The sequence below is a fragment of the Pseudopodoces humilis genome, chromosome 1 (genome assembly GCF_049639895.1).
Source record: "Pseudopodoces humilis isolate 2021_Gansu_Grassland_sample_001 chromosome 1, ASM4963989v1, whole genome shotgun sequence".
Taxonomy (NCBI): Eukaryota; Metazoa; Chordata; class Aves; order Passeriformes; family Paridae; genus Pseudopodoces; species Pseudopodoces humilis.
Window position 1 is genome coordinate 99,311,961 of NC_142200.1, and position 12,296 is coordinate 99,324,256.

Genomic DNA, 12,296 nt, shown 5'->3' on the forward strand with positions numbered 1-12,296 from the left:
AGACTTCAGGTTTGAATGGCAGGAATCACAGTTATTAATAACAGTAAAATTTCCTTTTCCTATCAGAAACAAATAAGGTTCTATTCAAGGTCATTCTTTGGGTGCCAGATTTAATGCATAGCACTTTCAGCACAGAGATCTGGCCACCACCAAATGAGTCAGGAAAGCCTTAATTTGCTCTCAGAGGAGAGTCTAAGAAAATTAGAACAGTACCTTTCAGTTTGGCAGAAGTGGTGGTGTGTTCAGCTGCTTTGTCAGGGAACATGCTGCTGAGGGTATACAGGCAGGAGTTGGCAGAGAAAGGGGTTAACTGAAAATTATTGATGTAGGACATTATAATGGCACCAAGCAAACTTCCACATCTCCTTGCAGTCAAAGGTCTGTCTTTCATTTTCTTTTATAAAATATCTCAACCCATTTAGCTTTAAAACTACAACTTCTGTCACATTGAGAATGTGTTGTAACACAAAGGAACAAAAACTGGAAGTTGAGGGAAATTTTAAAAAATGGAAGAAACAAAGAAAAAAATGAAGACATGAAAGAGTTGTGTTTATTTTGGAAAATAAAATAAACCAAAACAAAAACACCATCTTTCCCTTCCCTCCTTGCCTTTTTAAAAATATACTTGAAAATGCAACGTTTGGAAAAATCTACACATGTCTAAATTTAGGGTCTGTGTTACTTTACTCTGCATTTCTTTATCACACTTTGCTCATCCATATATCATTTTGTAGAAAGTCTATGTGGCAGGCTGATGCATGTCTTACTTTATAAATATTTATTACCCACTGGTGTATTCCTATCTTTGAAGTTACAACCACTTCTCCTTTTCAGTCCATGTTCCATCCTTTTTCTTATTAAAAAGAAGAATCTTGTCAAACAATTTTGTTTATGTGAAAATGCTGCGAAGACTAGTTTTGGTTTTAGCCTCATCTTTATTTTAGTTTGCCTTGCTTCCCCCCTCACTTTTCTTTTTAAAAAGCATAGGCCTGGAATAAGAATGTAAACAGCAGGATCTCGGCTGCTGTTGCATGAATGTAGCAAGGCAAACCTGGCCATTCATAGGCTCATATGCCCATGGATCTGTCTCCACAGGGACTCCTAAGACAGTAAGGAGGACTTGAGCTTGAGGGACTGGCCTTTGAAGAAAGTTCAGAGACAATCATCACAGGCTGTAGCTGCTCAAAAATGAGGATAATACAGTTTTGTGGTTTAACAGGAAGGGATCTTAAAAACATATTTAAAACATATTTAAAAACAAAACCCAACCAACTAACCAAAAACAACAACACAACAACAACCAATAAAACAAAACAAACAAAAAACACCCAAACAAACAACAACAAAGACCAAAACCACACATCCAAAAAAAAAAATCCCCCAAAAAAACACCAAAAACCCCAGAAAACCAAAAAACAAAACAAAACAAAACAAAAATCCCAAAACAGACAAAAAGGGCAACAAGAACCCAAAACCACCAAGTATTTGGCTATGTCAGAAGGATAACCAAACTGTCTGGTTTGCTACAGCATGAGTGTATTCTTGCCTTGTTATGCAGAGTGAATTCTCTCTGTCTACACAGGATCACTTTTTTCTCATAATCTGATCCACCATGTTATTCTACCAGAGAAAGTGGGGTAAAGGAAGTATTTTACAGTGCTAAAAGTGACATACCTAAGTGAGAATCAGCAAGTAGCTTTTCCAATCAGAAACATGATCACTTAAATTTATGTCTTATTTTTCTTCCCTATCTCTGTCCCTCAAAAAAAATTGCATGTGAAGAGTTTGAGTAAGCTGGACTCAGAGAGAGCAAAAGAGTGGCCTAATTGCTGTCTTGACCTACTTTTACCCCAGACACTTAAATCCAGGGGTTAAACCTAGCTTCTTCTGGGTAAACACAAAGGAGAAATATTGACCAGATATCCTCAAGAGGTAAAAATCACACTTAATTTTACTGGCAAGCTATGAAAAATCAAGGAATTTTGGCAAATTATTTAGTACATCATAAAGCACTTATCACAGCATAGACTTAGCCCAATCAACATAAAAACCTTTAAAGCCATTTTGATGTTACCTTCTGCAGAAGGAGAGTTAAAGAAGAAGAAACAGAGAAAAACAGAAAGAGAGGAAAGATATAGAAAGACAGTCATATAACCCCTCAACTCCAGTGTTTCTCTGATGTAATGGGTAGAAAACTCCAAGAAGCCTTACCTACTACCAAGAAGGTACAGTTAAGGAACAACATTCTTGCCTCATGGTCAGGCTTCTTACTGGCTCATCCTGGCCCTTCTTCCCAGGTGGGATTTATGGTCTCTTGCCCACTCAGGGGCTGGATTAGGCAAAATTGGGACTGCCTCCAGTGTGCATGACTGACAGACACTGTGGGGCCGGGGGTATGGGGGACAGGGCACTACCTCACCAGAGCAAAGCCTGACCCATGCCCTACTACACACTCCGAGAATCCCAAGATGTCTAGAGAGAAATTATTCTTTTCAATCTCTGACACCTACCAAATGAGAGTTTCTGTTTTACCCTAAAGTCTGCCATTCTCCTTCGATACTAAAAACCGTGTCTGCATTTTCCAGCTACACCAACCAGTCAAAAAAAATGTTTAGCTTCCTTTTCTTACTGGTAATGTGCATTTAGCTCACACTGACCATTATAATGCTCAACTCCCATTCCTGAGGGACAGTTCATTTCTATGCATGCAGCTCAGTTCTGTGCAAGTGTTCAAGGCCAGGCTGGATGGGGCTTTGAGTAACCAGGTCTAGTGAATGGCATTCCTGCCCATGGCAGGGGGATAGGAGCTAGATGATTTTTAAGCTTCCATCCAATATGAACCATTCCATGATTCTATGATTACTGATATTCAGCTGCTCTTTCATTATTTTGTGAAGTTCTTCAACAACTCCATGCCACCAACCTTTTTCTCATTCCCTTTTTCAGATTTTCATGCTTACAGCACAGTCCCTAATGCAGAGCTAGACACTAATGACATCTCTCCTTTTCTGTCATCTGTTTTAATTAAAACTATTACTTGTGTGCTGTCTTCTTTATTGCATGATAGGTTGGTTTCTTTAGGAAGAGTTAGGGGGGTATATTTGTAACATCCTCCTGAAAAATCCAAACTGACTGTGTCAGTGTGTTGGGGGGTTACCATGAACTTGTTAATTCCTTCATAGAAATGAAACAGGTTTTCCATATAGCAAGCACACATTTACCCTTATTGTAATTTATCTTATCTGATCTTTTAGCTCATTCTGAGATATTATGGATTTTGCAGGCTGTTTTCATTCTTTTGCTATTTTATCTAATACGTTTTTAGAATTACTTACTGACATTTCTGTTCAATTTTTCCTCAAATTTGACTTTTTCTACTGTCCCATCATACTGACTTTTGGTCTGTTTTTCAGTACTGTGGCTCTACTGCAGTATCCCTAAATAGTCTGCAAGCTGCTCTGAAATATTCAGCCATCCCTTTTAGCCTCCTGAAGTCTTCATTAAATTTTGCTTTTTATTCTTCTGCTGTAGCAGAAGAAGGTGGAAAGATGGACAAGTACAACTTACCTTCTTCCTATTTCAGAACAACATTATGATAATAGATTGGATTATGCAAAGAAGTTTCTTCTTTTCCTCTTGTTCAGATGCTCTCTGAAGAAGCCATTTGTGGCAGCAAAAATATTAACCTCTGCATCATGACCTGATATTATTATTGCCCAGGAGTAATTGAAAACACTCCCCTGTTGCTGCGTTTTCTCTCTCTGCAGTCTCTCTACTTTTCCTTGGATGCTACAGGCCCTCTCAGTACCTGGGTGGGTCACTGGCAGGGCAGGTCTAGTACTGGACTGCTCTTGTTCAGACTTGGAGTTTCTATTCGTAGAGAATGTCTCTTATTTGTTGACATAATTAATTTATTTATCTGATCTGTCTTCTTCCTGACCAGACATGTGGGGGTGGCATAAAGCTCCAATGCCTGAGGGTACTTTCTTAGGCTATAGAAATAGGAATGGAGGAGCAAAGCCTGAAACCTAAACCTAGAGACAATTTCACCACTACGGCTGTGTACAAATGACCAGGCTGCCCACTGAAAGCGTGAGAAAGGAGTAGGATTTTTATGAAAAGGTATGCATCTGAAAGCATGCCAGATTTGAACCTGATTCATACTAAGGTAGTTTTCCATTGCTGAGAAGGGCCTGAATTGCTTGTGAGGGTTGTGTCATCTGCTAGAAATTAAAAAAAAATGTAATAGTGTGGTATGTCACTTGTTAACCAATCTGTCTGCCCAGACTCAGATTTCTGGCCTCTGTATACTCTCCTGGTGGGAAAAGCACCAGGTTTTGCTGTGCAGGTTTGAGTGTCTGATGTCTGAAAGTGGTGCTGTGTCTTCTTCCTGATTTGTGCCTGATTTGTCCTGATTTCTGGGGCTGACATGACCTTGAGTCAGTGAAGAAGACACATAACTCATATGAGAACCAAGATTTAGACTTTTGAACGGGCTCCTTCAGTAGAAAGACCCTGTGAAACTGTATAATTGCCTTCTGTAACTGGAATTTCTTTACTTCTAGACTGATTTCAGTTATCTTCATGTTTTTCAAAGGTGTTCAACTCTAATCACTCTCATATGTAGTTCAGTGAGGTACACATATTTTCTGCCACCTTACTTACTGCTCGTTTATACTCAGTGATCTTTCTTGGAAAATAGGACTACATTTTGCTTTCAGTTAAGCCACCCAGGTCTGTAACACCTGTTCTGTAACACCCACCTGCCTTCATTAAGATCAAGCCAACTGCATCCTAATTCAGCCATCAGAGGCATTCTTCTGTGTGTCTAAGTTGTGGAGGAGCAGTCTGCTCAAGAGCCCCTCTAGGGATCTCCACTAGTATCTCTTGCCAACTTTCCTCTGAATGTTTTTGTTTGAATAAAGCTGCTATATTGTTTTTGTCTGCTGTTATATGACATTCTAGAAGCCATAATTCTGTTGGTATACATTTCTGTCTTCTCAGAAACAGTAATTTGCTAATGTAATAGAAACTGTATGAGTCAGATATAGTAAATAATTCATAGAATTGTAGAATGAATAGGTTTGAAGACACCTTAAAGATCATCTAATTCCCTGCCATGGGCAGGAACACCTTTCGGTAAACCAGGTTTCTCAGAGCCCCATCCAACCTCACCTTGAACACTTCCAGGGATGGGGCATCCACAGCTTTTCTGGGAATCCTGTGCCAGTATGTCACCACCCTCACAGTGAAGCATTATTTCTGTCATCTGATCTGAATCTACCCTGTTTAGTTTAAAGCCATTCCCCTTTGTCTTGGCACTGGAGGCTCGTGTAAAAAGTCCTCTCCAGCTCTCTCGTAGCCCCCTTTATGTACTGGAAGGCTGCTCTAAGGTCTCACAGGAGCTCTCTTTTCTCCAGATTTAAAAACTCCAGCTCTTTCAGCCTGTCTTTGTAGGAGAGGTGCTCCATCTCTCTGATCATCTTTTTGGCCGTCCACTGGACTTACTCCAGCAGGTCCATGTCTTTCTTATGCTGAAGCCCCCAGAGCTGAACACTGTACTCCAGGTGGGGTCTCACAGGAAGGGATAAAATTTGTTCCTGTGTCCTGTGCCATTCAAAGACAAACCCCTTCCCTCTCACAGTATAGATACTGTCTAGTCACATGGACCTTTTTCCCAGCTCTTTCACTTTTGGTGGTCAGAGTCAATGGCTATTGGAGGGAAAAAGGAAACCTCATTGTTCACTTAACTCTGTACTGCAGAGAATATTTGGGATTCTCTAGCAGACAGTGACTTTCTGCACTATTCTGCACAAGTCAATGCAATTTTAGCAAAGCTGATGAGAAACAACAGTAGACAGGAGAGATGAGATTATATGGTGACATTGTGATACAGCTCTTGTGAAACCATGAAGCACCCAAAGGTCACAGAAGTTGGGCAGCAGGTATTTGCAAGCCATGGATTTGATCACTGTGCTATACTTCTACCAGCAGTATAAGGGAGGACAGTCACTCTGACCCCTACGCAGTACTTCGGTCTGTGTTTGTATTTCCAGGAGACAGACAAACTTAAGTAAGAAATGAATCACTGAGGGCAGCCAAAACTTTGACTCTGTTAGCCTGTTGACAAGCATGGAAAGAATCGTGATATTCACTGAAACTAATCCAGTGACTCAATAGCCAAAGCAGCAGTGTGAAGATGCTCCTCTAAGGTATGAAATCCACACTGAGTAGAAACTATCCATGTATCTTTTTACCAGAATAATTTGGTATTATCTGCCTTTGTCTAACTTGGTCTAATTTGTTTAGGTTTGTTTTTTCAGTATTAGCATATTGTTCTACCTGTGAAAAAGGCAGCTCTTAGTTCTCCACTGTTCTTTTCAGATGGAGCATTTCAACAGGTTTATACAATAGCAACAATTCTCAACAGCATTCTTAAAGGAAAAAGTAAATAAAATGGCTGGAGAAAATGGAAAACGTTTGGATTGCACTATCTAGTACGGCACTCTCTGTCAGAACAGAGAAAGGATAGCTCTCAAGTGTAAGGATCAGTTGTACCAGGTTAATACACTAGCAGTTGGAATCAAGTAACTCTTACGGTTTTATTATCTTACAGCAACTTCCAAATACAGTTGGATTTGTCTTTGCTGGCAATAATAATCGTAGAATCATCTAGGTTGGAAAGACCTTTAATATCACTGAGTCCAACTGTATGAACAGTGATCATAATGAAGGGAAGAAATATTCAAACATGTCTTAGTGGTCTCTGAAACAAATGCTTTCTCTAGCACTGATTGCATTGACTTTTTATTTTTTTTTATATATATTTTCATTAAAAGGAAACCAATTCAGTTCTCCAGGCTTTGTAGAAAGGCTTCCAGTGCCTAATTATTTAAAGGCCTGCTGATAGCAGTGATGCTTGAGCACCATGCAAATAATCCATTTAAAGATCAATTTCAGAATTCTCACCCCACTGGAATGTAGCATTAGTCCATTCATCACCATAGGAATGCAATGACTGGTGAAAACCCTTCATAAATTCACCCTACTTTCAAATATGAGGATACTCAGATAATTTCTCATTAAGAGCAGGAATCAGATGCTTGTTATCAGGCCTCTGATCATTTAATCTGACAACTTATCAATTTATAAATTAACCCATGTTTACTGACAGCTTTCCAAATTTTTTTTCTTAGTAATGAAAATTCCCTTTTATCAGTGTAAGCATCTAGTACTGGATTATTTCAAGGGAATTGTGGTGATAATAGCTGAAGACCTAACAGTCTACAGGCAAATGGAAGTTGCAGTTGGCTTTAGCTTTTGTACACCATGTGTTTCACAAGGAGAAGTGAACAACCTAAAATTCCATTACTTGTTGGGCCATGAATTCAAATGTCCATTTAACATACTCACTCTGAAGAGAAAGATATAATGCTGTTCAGTCCAAAGAGATATTATTTCCCAAGTTCCCATGAATTTCCCAATAAGGAATACATATTAAGGAATGATTACACAAGGCTTGGTGAAACTCCCTTTATTTATTTCACTTGTGTTGTTGCTGCTGTTGTATAAGAAAGAGCAAAATAACAAAAAGAACAAAGTAAAATAAAGTAACAGCTGATCCAAACATTTTTAACATGTTGAAATCCCATTCCAAATGCAAAGACTCTTTCTTTCTGCCTTCTCTTTGCATTGATTTGCACAAGTATTTTCTCTGTGAGCCAAATACATCTCTGGTATAACTTCACTGAAGTCACTGGACTTACACCAGAGGTGTTTTTGGTCCTCTGTCCTGGGTAAATACAGTAGGAATAAATTGGTCACGCAGGCAGAGTGTCTGGCAATAAGTGCACTGAGTGGTCCTGGCAAATCAATAGGAAAAATCTAAAATAAAAAGCCCAAATAAGTCTTTTACTTAATATAGGGCCTAAAAATCTACTGGGAGCTGCTGAATACTGCCCACTAACTGTACAAAGTATAGGTAGCATGCCTTCCAAATATCAAAATACCAGACGGAATGCCGTGAAAATAAATAACTTCTAATATAAACAAATGAGAACATATCAAACTGTTACCTCTTTAAACATAATGTAAATAAAAAAAATACCAGTCCTTCTACACAATAAATATTAAGAAACCATTGACATAGTTGAAATGTACTCATATAAATTAACAACTTTAATTACATTAGCCAAACAGACATTGGTTAAAGCACTGCATGTAGTATGCAAAATAATAATAATAACAACAATAATAATAATATCAACAACAAAACACAAAATGATAAAAACAAAATAGGCTTCATAATATCTTGGCTTTCATAATTTATATATATGTATATACATATATATAGTTGTGTGTGTATATATATATACTGTAGACATATATATAATATGTATATATATAATATAATACAATGTAATATAACATAATATATTATATTATGTCATATTATATTTTATATATACATATTATTATGAAGATATATCTATATACATACATATAGATAATATATATGTGTATATATATATCTTCAACCCATTGTCAATGTATTGTTTTAGAAAGTATTTAAATACAAAGAAACCCATTGAGAATTAACAGATTCATTATATCTCAAAAAATAAATAGCTATAAAACCCAGAAGTGCTGCTTGTTTCAGCCCATGAAAACCTTGCTTCTAGTTGTTCACAAAAGATCAAGTTATGATTTTTATTTACTCATGCTGAAAACGTTTTACTCCACGTGTAATGCAGTGAGAGCATGTGGGGGAGTAAAGCTTTTTTCAGTGTAAGGAAAGGGATTGGCATCTGGTTCTTGTATTGATGCACACTATTGACATGAGGTTTAACTTAAAGAACTTAATAATTTCCATTGTATCTACCTACACTTCAGAAATAGATTTTGCTCAATATATTGGTGCTGACTGGTAGCATTTTAGGAAAGGAGACCCTCTGAAAATCAATGGCATTGCTTACAGAGTAAGGCACAATTCTACAAGAGTAACTATAGTCCATCAATTTTTAATTTTGCACATAGACTTTACAGATGCCTGAACTTCTCTACCTAAGAGATATTGCTGCTAGCTTCTACATGGTCTTGTGGTGTCATTGTTAAATGAACTTGAGGGGTTAATTCTCAACTAAATGCTAAAAAAAGGGGTATATATAATGGAGCCCTACTTTGCTTAGGAGACTGTTTCTGTTGAAGTCAATGACAAAACTCCCATTTCACTCGGTTCTATGGTTTTGGGCACTAGACCATATGAGTGCACAATAATTACAAGCATCTGTAAGCATTTCCTTTTGCTAAAACTAAAGAATACAAATACATTCAGCCCTCCCAAAGAAACATCTTAGCATGCACTTATGCCAGTACCTTAGGCTTTGTATCCAGTGAGCACCTGACATGGAGATGTGGAAAGACAACCAAATGTAGTCAACTCTCAAGCAAGAAGATTATGGAGGTACTAAACAAATGCATTTCTGTGATTAAGTATATATTGAAAATGTATTTTCAATATAAACACTAAGTAGGTTATATGGAAAAGAATGTGTTAGTAGTTAAGAGCCTTTCTTTTTTTTGGTACAGTCATACCTGAAAGTAGAAGTAATTTTTAAGGCTGCATGCCCTAGAACTGCTTAAATATGGTAACAATTTCTATTGCTATTTTAAGTACATGCAGATTTAATTAAATCAAATTATCAGGGATGGGCTATTTGCTGGAATCAGTCAGTCTTGATTAACATCCCAATTTCTTATTTTATTTTATCATACAGTTTTTCATTTCCCCCTGCTTTAAATAACTCTAACCACAAATCAAAACCCCGTGACTGATTCTAGAATTTGGAGGGAGAAATCTTTAAAATTTGTGACTAGTATACACACACGAGTGAAAGCTAAAAAGTAAGGCCTGGGAATAGTAACTTCTTGACTTGAAAACTTCTACCTGTTTTTGGTGTAGCTATCATGAAACATGCTCACAATATCTAAAATCCTATTTTCTTTCCTCACTTGGAAGTTGTCTCAGGCTAGTTTCATGTTTTTCAGGTCAGTCCCTATTCATCACTTTAAATCTGTAAAAATTCAGGATCAGAATTATTTTTTCAAGGATTTTTCTCCTTTAGCCATAGAAGCCATGAGTCTAAAACTACCTTGCTAGTAGACAGTGGGAGCTTTGCCATTGTCATCCAGGGAAAGGTCTCCAATTTCAGGGATTTCAGGTCTCCAATACTCTCTAAATAATCACTGTTGAGAATAATTTTTATCCGTGTGAGCCATCTGACCTCCTTCCCTTACCACTGTGCTCAGAGATCCACCATGATGCAAACAGCCTCATTTAAATGATTTAACGGTGTTGGCTATGGTGCCATTCATTCAGAATCCTTTCTCTCTGTTGACAATGCTCACAGCAGAAGGGACCTGTGATTCGACCTGGCACAACTTTACCCATATAAGTAGTTTTACTGATCTTGTTAGGAGACCAGTTGACATCAAAGGGCCTGTTGACATGAGTAACCATTCTAGGACATATGATGGTATAAATAAGGGTTCTGGGGCATCCAATTTTAAGGCCAAGTACAAAGACCAGTGAACTAAATGATACACTTCTCAACAATTCTTACAGTTTTTGAGGAGAATATCATATTGTGTCCCTGCTCCTGCTGTTCCAAAGCCTGGCTCTGCTTCTAGAAAAATCAACAGAAATTCTGTTTCAAATAAGCAGGGCCAGGAACTTGGTTAAAGTTATAAAGATAAATTAGTTGTGCATCTTTTTTTTTATTTTTTCTGATAGTTTTCCTGCTAGCATTTGGTAACCCTCCCTTTCCCCAGGAAGAAAACACAAAAAACCCAAGAAACTTTTGCAAATAATTTAAATCAGAAAGCCTTGATATTTTACAGAACACTTTAGTGACAAATTTAGTGTTTAACCAATTATATTTTTTCAACTTTTTTTTTTTTTTGCAAATTGCAAACAAGTCTGTAAAAAAATGCGTTGTATAAAAAGTACATAAATGTATAACCCATTAGCTGTACTATGCAATCTAAATATTGTGGAATAAATTAGATAGAAAACTTAGCTATATGCATGTATGTCGATACCTATTCAACAGAGGAAAGGGCTATTTTTTTTTCTTTATTTTTTTTTCTTTTTTTTCCCTTTTCTTTTTTATCTCTATAGATACATACAAATATGGACATGCGCCCATGCGCACATACATATGCACACGCAGAGAACACACACGCACACATGCACACACGAACAGTTTTGGCTGACAAAAAATGAAGGCCCTGATTACACTGTTTAAACATGGTTCTTGCCATGAAGGTGCTAACACACTATCCCTAGCCAATGTGACTGGGTTATATTGTGCTATCTTTTTTCAGTTTTCTTACTTTTCCTTTTTCTTTTTCTTTTTCTTTTTCTTTTTCTTTTTTTTTTTTTTTTGTGTTTTTTTTCTTTTTTAACAGACTGTGCTCTCAGCAAGACAGGGAGCCATGTTAGTACTTCGTTCCAGGAAAGGCATTTAGAAGCCTGTCCCATCAGAAGGCAGCTAACAGGCTTGGTTCAGCAAACCTGTGAGAGTCTGAAGTTTCAGGCTCAGGGTTCTCAAACTCAGTGTAAACAGGGCCTAAAGGTTTCTCCCATTCCCTCTTATCATCTCCCCCTACCCAAAGACAGATGTAAGTTTAACATTCTTTTAAATGTGACAGCAAAAAATTTTTAAAAAACAACTGCTATCTACCTATGCCCTACAGGTTGGACCCTTCAGGTTAGGTATTGACACTGAAAATTAGGTCTTACAGGTAATGCGCAAACCCATTAAGAGTTGTCATGCTAGAGGGTGGTGGTTGAGAAAGCCACTATTTCAGCAAAGACTATATTCCAAACAGAAATCCAACCACAGTTGCCATTTTCTGTATATTTGCAGGAGCAATGGTGGACAGGGCCCAAGGCTGCTTGCAATTTTACATCAACACTTTTTAAGTGTATATCAGCACTTTAGGTTTCTCTAGCACAAATACCATTTTGAACATGTAGCCTCCCACTTGGCAGTAAGAAACAAAAAATCTTTTAACATACTGTGCTTTTCACACAAACATTCATTGTTTTAAGAACAGTAAAATGAAGCCAGAAGTGCTTATACCTTGTGTATCCATACATATATATATACAGAAATATATACATATATATGTATATTCCTTGGACAAAATTGTTTCCCTACAGTGCACATTTGCTGTGCATCAGGGCCAAGTTCAGTGTTGTACATACAAAACAGTACAATTATGCTCAGATG